General features: G+C 32.4%; 1 protein-coding gene across 2 annotated transcripts in view; it reads left to right on the top strand.

Moving 5' to 3' along the window:
* The window catches only part of CCDC178 (coiled-coil domain containing 178), a 442,343-nt gene that overhangs the window by 407,431 nt on the left and 21,285 nt on the right, over positions 1 to 13,627 (top strand). The window lies entirely within an intron of this gene.

Below are 13,627 nucleotides of genomic sequence, written 5' to 3'. Positions count from 1 at the left end.
TATGAATATTATGCCAGATAGTGAATTTAAAATCATGATCATAAAGATACTCACTGGACTTGAGAAGGAGTGGACGACATCAGTGAGACCCTTAACGAAGAGATTAAAAGAATCAATCAGAGACGAAGAATACAATAAATGAAATTAAAAATACACTTGGTGGAATAAATAGCAGGCTAGAGGAATGAATCAATGACCTGGAAGACAGAGTAATGAAAAGTAATCAAGCTGAGCAAATGAGAGGAAAAAGGATTATGTAAATGAGAATAGACTTAGGGAAATCCATTAGTCCATCAAGTTTAATAACATTCATATTATTGGGATCCCAGAAGAAGAAGCGAGAAAGGGGGCAAAAAATTTACTGGAAGAAATAATAGCTGAAAACTTTTCTAAGCTGGGGAAGGAAACAGATGTCCAGACCCAGGAGACACAAAGATACCCCAAAAAGTCAACACATGGAGGTTTATACCAAGACACATAGTAATTAAAATGGCAAAAAACAATGATAAAGAAAATAATTTAAAGCAACAAGAAAAAAGAAGACAGTTACAAAAGAAACCCCATAAGAGTATAAGCAGATTTTTTTTTTTTTTAGCAGAAACATTGTAGTCCAAAAGGAAGTGGCATGATATATTCAAAGTGCTGAAAGGGAAACATCTACAGCCAAGAATATTCTATCTAGCAATGCAATCATTCAGGTGTTTCTGAAACAAAATCTAAAGGAGTCATGAACACTAAACCAGCCCTACAAAAAATATTAAAGGGAACCCTGTGAGTGGAAAGAAGAGATAATAAGTGAGAGTATAAAAAGTTGGAAGCACAAAAGGAGTAAAATAAGTATATCTATAAAAACAGGTCAAGGGATTCACAAAATAAAATGATGTAAAATATGATGCTGTATACCTAAAACATGGAGGGGAGAGGAGTAAAGAATGGGTTCCAACTTAAGCAACCCATCAACTTAATATAGATTATTATATGCAGAAGATGTTATACAAACCTAATGGTAACGATAAATCAAAAACCAGTAATAGATATGCAAAGAATAAAGAGAAAGGAATCCAAGTGTATCACTAAAGAAAGCCAACAAACCATGAAAAAGAGCAAGAGAAGAAAGGATCAGAGAAAAACTATAAAAACAACCACATAACAAGTAACTAAATGGCAATATATACATATCTATCAATAATTACTTTGAATGTAAATGGACAAATGCTCCAGTCAAAAAACATAGGGTGACAGAGCTGATTAAAAAAAAAAAAAAAAAAAAGACCTATCTATATGCTGTCTGTAAGAGACACATTTCAGACCTAAAGATACATCCAGATTGAAAGTGAGATGATGGAGAAAAGTGTAGCATTAAAATGAATGTCAAAAGAAAGCCAGGTAGCAATGCTAATATCAGACAAAATTGATTTTAATACAGAGAGTGTAAAGAGACAAAGAAGGGTACTATATAATAATAAAAGGGGCAATCTACAAGAAGATATGACAATTGTAAATATTTATTCTTCCAACATGGGAGCACCCAAATATATAAAACAGTTAATAACAAACATAAAGGAACTAATAGATAAGAATACAGTAATAGTAGGGGACTTACACCCCACTTACATCAAAGTACAGATCATCCAAACAGGAAACTCAGCAATGAAACAGTGGCTTTGAATGACATACTGGACCATATGGATTTAACAGATATATTCAGAACATCCCACCCCAAAATAGCAGAATACACATTCTTTTCAAGTGTACATGGAACATTATCCAGAATAGACCATATATTAGACTACAAAACAAGTCTAAACAAATTCAAAAATATCTGACTACAACAACTATAAAGCTAGAAATCAACCACCAGATAAAAAATTTGGAAAGAACACAAATACATGAAAGTCAAATAATACTCTACTAAACAATGAATGGACCAACCACGAAATTAAAGAAAAAAATTAAAAATTACATGGAAACAAATGAAAATGAAAACATAATGGTCCAAAATATTTGGAATGCAGCAAAAGTAGTTCTAAAGGGGAAGTTTATAGCGATATAAGCCTACCTTAAGAAACAAGAATAAATCTCAAATATACAACCAAAACTTACACCTAAAGGAACTAGTAAAAGAACAACAAACAAAACCCCAAACCAGCAGAAGGAAGGAATAATGAAGATTATAGCAGAAATAATGATATAGAAACTTAAAAAACAAGATAACAGAGCAAAGAAACCAGGAGCTGGTTCTTTCCAAATATCAACAAAATTGATAAACCTCTCACCATACTCATCCAAAAAATTAAAAAAATTTTAAAAAAAGAAAGAAAGGAGGATTCAAATAAACAAAATCACAAATTAAAGAGGAGAAATAACAGTCAACACTATAGAAATATTAATTATAAAATAATAATACAAAAACATTATATGCCAACAAATTGGACAACCTAGAATAAATGGATAAAGTCCTAATATAATCTACCAAAACTAAAGAAGAAGAAATAGAAAATTTGAATACCTGTTTACCAGCAATGAACTTGAACCAATAGTCAAAGAACTTCCAGCAAATAAAAGTTTAGGACCAGATAGCTCCACAGGTGAATTCTACCAAACATTTAAAGAAAAGTTAATACCTAGTCTTCTCAACCTATACCAAAAAGCAGAAGATGAAGAACTTCCAAATTCATTCTATGAGGCTGGTATTACCCAAAGCCAGTTAGAGACACCACAAGAGAGAAAAGAGAGAGAGAGAGAACTACAGACCAATATTTCTGATGAACATAGATGCAAAAATCCTCAACAAAATATTAGCAAATTAAATCCAAAAATATATTTTAAAAAATCATACACCACAATCAAGTAGGATTTATCCCCAGGGTGCGGGGGTGGTTCGGTATTTGCAAACCAATCAATGTGATACATCACATTAATAAGAGAAAGGATAAAATGGTGTAAGACTGATGATTCACAGACCTGTACCCCTGGGGATAAAAATATATGTTTATAAAAAATAAAAAATTAAAAAAAGAAAAAAAAGAGAAAGAATAAAAACCATATGATCATTCCAATAGATGCAGAAAAGGGATTTGACAGAGTACATCATTCATGATAAAAATCCTCAATAAAGTAGGTCTAGAGGGAGTATACCTCAGCACAACAATTGCCTGTATGAAAAACCTACAATGAACATCTTACTCAATGGAGAAAAACGTAGAGCTTTTGCTTAAGATCAGGAAAAAGACAAGGATATCTACTTACAACTTGTATTCAACATAGTACTAGAAGTCCTCACCACAGCAATTAGATAACAAAAAAGAAATAAAAGGCATCCATATTTGTAAGGAAGAAACTTCCTAAAACTTCCTAAACTTCCACTATTTGTAGATGACATGATACTATGTATTGTAAACTCTAAAGATGCCACCAAAAAAAACTGCTAGAAAAATAAATGAAATCAAAAGTTTCAGAATTTAAATTAATGTACACAAATCTGTTGTATTTCTATACACCAGCAGTGAAGCAGCAGAAACAGAAATTTAAAAAATAATCCCATTTACAATTGCACCAAAGATAATAAAATACCTAAGCATAAACTTAACCAAAGAGATGGAAGACCTATACTTGGATGATGAAAGTATTGATGAAAAAAAATATTGATGAAAGAAATTGAAGACAACACAAAGAAATGGAAAGACATTCCATGCTCATGGATTGGAAGAACAAATACTGTTAAAATTTCTATACTTCCTAAAAGCAATCTACTATTAATATAGTCACTATCAAAATAAAACAACATTTGTCCCAAAACTGACAGAACAAGCATTCCTAAAATTTGTATGGAACCACAAAACACCCCAAAGAGCCAAAGCAATCTTGAAATAGAAAAACATAACTGGGGTATCAAAATTCCAGATCTCAAGTTATATTACAAAGCTATAGTTATCAAAACAGTATGGTACTGGCACAAAAATAGACGCATAGATCAATGGAACAGAATAGAAAACCCAGAAGTACCTAGTGTTCATTAGACTTAAGCAAAGGAGAAAAGAATATCTGATGGGGAAAAAAATAGTCTCTTCAACAAATGGTATTAAGGAACAAGACAGCTACATGCAAAAGAATGAAACTAGACCACTTTCTTACACCATACACAAAAATAAATTCACAATGGGTAAAAGACCTAAATGTGAAACTTGAAACCATAAAAATCCTAAAATGGAGGACAGGGAGCAATTTTTGTGATATTAGCCATAGCAACATTTTTCTAGAAAAGTGTCCTGAGGCAAGGGAAACAAAAGCAAAAATTCACTACTGGGACTACATCAAAATAAAAGACTTCTATACAGCAAAGGAAATGATCAACAAAACTAAAAGGCAAACTTGTGAATGAAAGGAGATATTTGCAAGTGATATATCTGATAAAGGATTCATATGCAAAATATATTAAAAAAACTGATACAACTCAATGCTCAATAACAAATAATTCAATCCAATGACATGAACAGACATTTCTCCAAAGAAGACATTCAGATAGCCAACAGCTGTTTGAAAAGCTGCTCAACATAATTCATCATCAGGAAAATACAAATCGAAACTACAATGAGACATCACTTCATACCTGTCAGAAAGGCTAAAATAAAAAATAAAACAAACAAACAAACAAAAAACCCAAGAAACAAGTGTTGGCAAGGATGTGAAGAAAAAGGGACCGTCTTGCACCGTTGTTGGGAATGCAAACTGGAGCAGTCACTCTGAAGAACAGTATAGAGTTTCCCCCAAAAAATTAAAAATAGAACTACCCTATGACCCAGTAATCACACTGCTGGTTTTTACCAAAAAAATACAAAAACACTAATTCATGCAGCCATCAAAAGAAATGAAATCTTGCCATTTGCGACAACATGGATGGAACTAGAGCGTATCATGCTTAGCGAAATAAGTCAAGCAGAGAAAGACAACTATCATATGATCTCCCTGATATGAGGAAGTGGTGATGCAACATGGAGGCTTAAGTGGGTAGAAGAATAAATGAAACAAGATGGGATTGGGAGGGAGACAAACCATAAGTGACTCTTAATCTCACAAAACAAACTGAGGGTTGCCGGGGGGAGGGGGTTTGGGAGAAGGGGGTGGGATTATGGACATTGGGGAGGGTATGTGATTTGGTGAGTGCTGTGAAGTGTGTAAACCTGGTGATTCACAGACCTGTACCCCTGGGGATAAAAATATATGTTTATAAAAATAAAAAAATTAAAAAAAAAAAAAAAAAAAACAAAAACACTAATTCAAAAGGATACACGCAACCCTATGTCTATTGCAGCATTTTATATAATAGCCAAACTATGAAAGCAGCCTAGGTGTTCATCAAAAAATGAATGAATAAAGAAAATACGGTATATGGATACAATGGAATATTATTCAGCTATTAAAAAATAATGAAGTCTTGCCATTCACAACAACATGGATGGAGCTAGAGAGTATAATGCTAAGGAAAATGAGTCAGTCAGAGAAAGATAAATACTATAGATTTCACTCATATGTGGAATTTAAGAAACAAAATAAATGAGTAAAGGGGAAAAGAAAGACAAACCAAGAAACAGACTCTTAACTATAGAGAACAAACTGATAGTTTTGTACAAACATATTAGTAATAATAATAACTGCAAATGGTTTCTTTGCACTGTTTAAAGTTATAGATTCACAGATCGGTCATAAAAAAAAAATTCCATCTCATTTAGAAGAGATGCACCTCAGACAAATAGAAACTAAATGAAGGGCATAGACAAAATAAATAAATAAATAAATAAATAAATAAAATAAAAAGAAATTCTAATTTAAAAAGACACTTTTCTAATGAAAGAGACGCTTTGAGGCAAAAAGGATTAAAACACTCAAATATGCATATTTCATATGGATAAAATATATAATCGAGACCTTTCAGTCATGATATTAATGTGCATGAGCACAACTTCAAATATATAATATTTGATTATATATATTCAAATATATATATAAATATCAATATATGTATTGAAATTCAGAGAAAAATATAAATATTTACAAACATGATGGAATATATTAGCAAATTTTCGTCTAGTTTTTTGAAATACAGACACCTCATTTTATTGTACTTTTTTTGCACTTTGCAAATAATTGTTTCCTGCAAATTGAAGGCTTGTGGCAACTTAGCATTGCACAAGTCTATCTGCATCATTTTCCAACAGCTTTTGCTCACTTTGTGTCTCCGTGTCACATTTTGGTAATTCTCACAATATTTCAAATTTTTCTTTATAATTATATCTGTTTCCGTGCTCTGTGGTCAATGATCTTTGGTGTTACTATTGTAATGTTTTTGTTGGTGCCACAAAATATGCATAGAATATGACAAACTTAATCAGTAAATGTTGCATGTATTCCGACTGCTCCACTGACCAGCTATTACCCCATCCTCTGTCCCTCTCTTCAGGAATCTCTAATCCCTTAGATACAACAGTATTGAAATTGGGCCAGTAAATAACAGTACAATGGTCTGTAATTAATCCCAGAGGAATTATACATTCCAATCTTTTTACCTTCAGAAACTTGCAACTCCATGTCTGACATCATTTCAAACTCCTGGGAATTCAGGAAGCTAGGTTCACAACACCTAAGAACACTTAAGCTGATTTCTTCTATTCTCCTACCTTTAGGACTGGTCATTTCCTTATCTTTCTATGCTAAAAGAATAACTTCAGAATTCTATTTTGATTGATGAGGGGAAGGATGTACATTTCTATATCATATTGAAACACTAATTTCATTTTGTACTTATTGAATACCAATATAATTTATATAATATACATTGTGGTCTTTGATCGTAAGCAAATCACGATTAAGTTGAAGAATATAAATTTTAAGGCATATTTTTGGGAAGTTCCTTCTATGTGAAAGGCATCTTGCTAGACACTGAGAGTCCATGGGTGGAGAATATAATCTGTCTTCAAAGAGCTTGTGATCTCATAGAGGAAGCAGATGTAGTATGTTGTGTAAATATAAATGATGGCAAGAACAGCACTTAGGGGGCGCCTGGGTGGCTCAGTGGGTTAAGCCGCTGCCTTCGGCTCAGATCATGATCTCAGGGTCCTGGGATCGAGTCCCACATCGGGCTCTCTGCTCAGCGGGGGGCCTGCTTCCTCCTCTCTCTCTGCCTGCCTCTCTGCCTGCTTGTGATCTCTCTCTGTCAAATAAATAAATAAAATCTTTAAAAAAAAAAAAAAAAAAAAGAACAGCACTTAGCCTAACCTGCCTGTGTAAGATTAGTTTTCTGAAGGGGTTAACTCCTAAATAAAATCTTTAAAGATAAGGAGACATCAACAAAAGATGGGCAGGGTGTTATAAAAAGAGGAAATGGCATGAACAAAGATATATGAAAATAAAACGGATTACTGCATAGGATACAGGGGAAATGACAACTAATTTTATATTATTAAGGAATAAAATGTAATATAGGAAAAATCAGAAGCCAAGTGAAGAGTTAGATATACAAAATACTAGAATATAACTAGTTAAATGGTTGTATCACCAGGTATAGACAATAATCTTTATGGCCGGAAGTGGAGAAAACTACTTGGGCCTGAATTCAGAGGAATACCTATATAAAATAGATGGGACTTGAAACAGGCTTCCAGGAATGAGTAACTGAATATAAACAGAGAAAGAGGAACATTGTGTGAGATGGAGGGAGGAAACACCTTAAAGTAGAGGAAATATAAAGGACTTGGTAAACAGATTCCATGGCTATGGAATAGATATTGTTTCTTAATTTTCTTTTCTTTTCTTAACAAGGCATTTATCTCATCCTCATTATGTTTTAGGCATTGTCCTCTGTGTTTTATAAATTTTAATTTATTTAATTCTTAAAGAACTTTAGGAGGTGCTCTCATGATCCCCATTCTGTGGAAGAGGAAATTGAAGCACTCAGAGGTTACATATTTTGCCCAAGGTCACATAGCTAGTAGAAGAAATAGGATTTAGACCCAAACAGTTTGGCTACAGGATGCCTGCTCTTAAATGATCATACTATGGCAATTTTCTATGTGAGATTAGATTGTCTCAGAGGAAGACAGTGAAAGAAAAGAGATAAAGTAAGATCTTAAATAAGGTCACAAATAACAGTCTAATTTAGCTTTGATGTCAGAGGCATACATTGAACATTCAGTAAATAATTATCGGCCATATATCAAAGCAAGCTCTAAAATTTTGGTATTCTCTCCTCAAGTATTTCTTCTTGTGGTATTAGTGAAGCTTATCAGCTACCAGGAGGGAGTGCCATAAAAAGTATAAAAATAACTTTTTTTTGGTGAGAAACATGAACTATAAATCCAGATAAACTCAAAGAACACCCCCAAAGATGTTTACATTGTAGTAAACATTTGAAAAGATTATGAAAATTAAAAATAAAGATAAAATATAAAATCATCTAGAGGAAAGGAAATCAAAAATTACCTCTAACATCTCATCAGAAACTATGGAAACCAAGACATAGGGAATTATCTTTAAACTGCTTAAAGAAAAAAAAAAAGATGAACTCATAACTCTCTCTCCAGCCAAAATATCAAATCCTTAAGCCATATAACCATACTAAAAGTTATATTAAATATAAAGAGACTAAAAATTACAATGAAAAAACATATATAGTCACATTATATAAACACACAAGACAAATTTAATTGTCTATAAATGATACACTATGAAGACACTGATAGCCTTAAAGTATAAGGATAGTAAAAGGCATGCCATGCAACACCAAGCATAATATCAGACAAATGAAACTTTACAATTAGACTGCAACTAGAGATCAAGGTCATTTCATTAAGAAAAAGAATCAGTTTATCAAACACATAAAATAATTCCAAATGTGTATGCATCTAATAAAAAATTTCAAAATATATAAGGCAAATATTGAGAAAAATTACAGTAGAAATAAAAAATATATAATTATAGTTTGATGGGTTTTTTAATAACTTGAGACTTTAATACTTCTTTCAGGAATTAATAGAACAATGCAGACAAAAAATTTGTAAGAATATGGAAGAATTGAAAAACACTATCAACAACCTAGACTTTCTTAACCTTTATAAAACATTCCATTCAACAATAACTGAATATACATTATTTTAAAGTGCATATGAGACATTTCCAAATATAGACCATATCCTGGGTCATAAAGCAAGTTTCAGTAAGTTTAAAAGAATTGAAGTAGTGAAGAATATATTGTATGACCACAATAAAATTATCAGAAATCAATAATTTAAAGATATTTGAAATTTTTCTCAAAATAAGTCACACACTTCTAATCATGTGGGTCAAGAAAGGAATTATAAGAGAAATTAGAAAATATTTTGAACAGATTAAATAAATTCATGAAAGATTAACCCATGTGGTGGAACTGACAATTTGAAAGGCATGAAGCTGAATAGCTCCCTTCAGGGAGAATTAGAGGGCCTCTATGGGTGGATCCTGGGGCTAAGGCAGAAAGTAGTACAAATCACCTTCAAAGACATGATAAGGGCCATATCTTTAGTGGGCCTCTAACTTAGCATTTAGCATATGAAATCTAGGATAGCACCTAGGAACATCCTAATAAAGATTTGGAATAAATGAATAAATGAAGTTTTTCTTAACAATGTAACCTACTCAATATGTATTTCATGTGTTGACTCAACTGCCAGATGATTGAACTGAATGTGTTTAAGAACTTCCCATATACTTCTTATTTCAGTCAAAGTTGTTTCCACTCCATTCATAAGCTTTCACTCTTTAATTCTTTGTCATGTATGGTATTGGTCTTTTGACTCTTTCACCTCTCAAAATATCTAGAAGATTCTCTCTGATAACATCCATGAGTGCATGTGGGTAAAATGGTAGCATTGAATCACCTATCCTTCTTCCATTTGAAGATAAACAAAGGACAACCCTCAATTCAAATACTGATATCTAAATCCGTAGACCATATATAAAACATACTGGTCTCAAGCATATATCAATGTGGTGTAAATTCAGGAGGTTAATAAAGCATTTGTGAATATTAAGTTCCATGAATTAAATTAACTTCTCTCTTTATTCTGCTAAATAACACGTTAAAATCAGAGTATAGTCCTTTTTATTTTGAAATAAAGTAAGCATATTAGTTTCATTAGAAAGACATAAATTTTTATGTGTTCTGATTTTTTCCGTGGCCTTAAGCAAAACAATACCCAGCATTTTTATTTTATAAAAAAATCACTTTATACAGATAGTACATTTTTCAAATGGAGGAGCCACGTCAGTGGTGTGGGGTAGAGGAGTTTTTCAAAGACAGAACTTTAAGTTTGAAAATTAGTGACTAATGGAGCATATCCAGTAGGTATTTTTCATACAACTTAGCATCATCATTATATAATGATGCTGCTTTGATGTGAGATTAATACAGACACATGATTTTTCATCCAAGAGTATCAAGATTATAGAACAATGAACAGAGAAGTTATAACAAGAAGAAAATATTAGGATAAGATTTTAAAATATATTAAAAATTTGAAGTGGACTTGTTCACAAAGGATGCTAAAGTCTATCAAAGATAAAGAGAAAATTATGAAGATGTAAGAAGTGACTCAGTAAACCTTAATGTGGGAACAGGATATTGTAGAGTTAAGACAACTCCCAATATTTTCCTTATTTTTTTTAAAGATTTTATTTATTTATTTGACATAGAGAGAGATCACAATTAGGAAGAGAGGAAATAAAGAGGGGGAAGCAGGCTCCCCTCTGAGCAGAGAGCCTGATGTGGGGCTCGATCACAAGACCCTGAGATCATGACCTTAGCCAAAGGCAGAGGCTTAACCCACTGAGCCACCCAGGCACCCCTATTTTCTTTATTTTATATAAAGTGTACAAGAAGTGAAAACTAAAGTACACTGCACTGCATTTCCTATCCCGGTCCAACACAGTAAAAGAAGTTTTACCCTTGGGCATTTATTCTTGTATGGATCTGCACATATTATCTTAAGGGGAAAATAATCCAGCATGTTGACTAAATATTGACTTGAAAACTCTTCTCATTCATTTCTTCTGCATCACATCCCTCTGCTGATAAGGGGAGGGGAATTTTATATATATATATATATATATATATATATATATATATATATAATATTTATATATCTGCTATGTAAATATAATGTAAATATGATACAGATTTACTTATTATATTTGTATAAATCTAATTCATTACAGAGGTCATCAGAATTAGTTCAGAAATATATATATGTGTACTTATAAATAAATATTTTTATATTTTTTTCTGAACTAATTTGATGACCTCCCTAAATAAACTAGATTTATACAAAAATAATAAGCAACTTTGCATTATATTTACATAGCAGATTTCTTCATGCATATCTGATTTGTGAATAATAACAACCCTCTCTGATAGGAGATGAGGACTTGTTGCCCTATTTAGGGGTATTGGTAACTGAGCTGTAAAGAGGCTGAGAGATTTGTCCAAAGACTCATGACCAGCAAGTAATGAATCTTTGAACTAATACCTTGTCTCTGATTTCTACTTCTGATCCCTCTTAACTAAAAATCAGTTTAAGATCTCTTCAGAGTCTGTCTTTGTTTGAGTCACTCCACTAGAAAGAAGGAAAGTCACAGATCCACATACTTAGTCAATCTGGGACTGTAAATTCATGAAGAAATATTACAGAGCACTGTAATTATATTGGGGAATGTATAAGCCTCTGTGTGCCTTAGTGAATATGAACCTGCTTCAGTTATTGCCACCAGGCCCTGATTTTGTCAAACATCTATCATTTTATCGTACACATTTCATTCTGTAGCACACATTTGGAGACAGCTTCTTTACTAAAACAAAGCTGCTTCACAGAAATCCCTCTGTTTTTGTCATTACCTGAAATAATTATGATATTTCAACACAGCTCCAGTAAATGTGTTGATAGACATATCATAGATTATAAATGCATCTATTGAAATGCTAACCATGGTTGCAAAGCAGATTATCTTATTTAAAGACACTGGTTTTAAAATTTAGACATTTAATTTAATTATCTTTTCCCAGAAGTATATAAGGAAATCAAAAACCTAGTGTGAATAACATTATCTTCACAGAAATGAAAACTTGCAAGAGCATTTTTTGTCACAAACTTAATAATTTTAGTATAATCACTAACTATGTTTTTGTTTTACAGAACCAGTATGATTTGGAAAAGAATAAAATTGCTTTTAAAGTACAAAAATAATTATGAACCACTTGAAACGTAATGTCTGTGTTTTATTTCTCATCAGAATTCATTAGTGTGTAACATCAATAATTTAGCCCATCATTTGCCAACACTGACTTGGCTCAGTAGTTCAATCATGTAACCCTGTAAACTCACTTTCCATTAAAATGAATGTTGCTGACAAAGGATAACTAAAGAGATACTTCATTTATTAACTAAAGAGGTACTTCATTTATCAACATTTTTAAATTAGGAGTTTGGGGCCACAGAAGCTTAGCTGGATGATTTATTTGAAGGATCTTTATATTAGACCTAAAGACGTGTTCCAAATCATACGATGCTACCCACGAAGATAATCGTGTTTCATTTGTGTAACATGTGACTCAGGGCTCTCTCTTCAGAGGCAGGCATAGCCACCTGCAGAGAATCAAATGACCTACCAGAATGAAAACTTGACTGCTTAGTATAAAATTATGAAATGTGCAGCATTCTCCTGTATCTTGATTTACTCTATTGGGCATATTTCTTACCAAACCTATGATATGACATCCAATATTCTAATATCCTAATGTTGTTAAAATTGATTTGAGGATTAAGTAAATAGGCTACAATTAGCTAATAATGAGTGTAAGATTCCCCAGTATCCACAAATTGTACTTCAGTACATTTACATTTCTCATCACTTGCCATCACACACACACGATATAGGCCTATATATTGCCAACACTATTTTGAACAAGAGTTTCATTTTCCAGAGTTGATCCCACATCCTAGTGATAGGGTAACATCACACCATTTTGGATGCAGAAAGCAAACAAATAAATAAATAAAAACATCTGTGAGCAAATGTGAGCAAAGCATGAAATCAAAACTCCTTATATATATCAAAATTTTCCTGTGATAGGCCCTCAAACATATAATTTCTAGAAAATATGGCAAGGCTGCATGACAAGATCTTTCCCTGATTCTTCTGTAATGCATGCATGTTTCTTATTTAAAACCTTTTGATAGAAGTTGGAGGATCTCTGCATTTAGCCTTTAGATTTGCCAGCTGGCATGTTTCCCTGTTTTGGATCAAAAAGTTCTCAGCCAGCTGATTCATTCAAAAGTCAAAATCCAGGGATGATGTTGGATTATAAAATGTTATCTTTACAGTATCGAGCTACTTCTCTTATTTCATCTTCTCTCCCCTTTTAGCTTTCCTTCCTTCTTTAGAAATATTTATTCTGACAGACACTAAATAACAGTGATCTTACAGAAAATCTTTCTCATGCCCTCTTTATCTTTTCTTCACCTTATGAAAGTTAAGCTAGGGTAAAAAAAACTCTTCCAAACATAACAAATAAGGAGTTAGCTATCTCAGTGCTAGTTTGTAG

Source organism: Mustela putorius, unplaced genomic scaffold (assembly GCF_011764305.1).
Source record: "Mustela putorius furo isolate JIRA1106 unplaced genomic scaffold, ASM1176430v1.1 tig00003858_pilon_pilon_pilon, whole genome shotgun sequence".
Lineage (NCBI taxonomy): Eukaryota > Metazoa > Chordata > Mammalia > Carnivora > Mustelidae > Mustela > Mustela putorius.
Note: the sequence above shows the minus strand (reverse complement) of the source record. Positions and strands in the feature narration are given on the sequence as shown.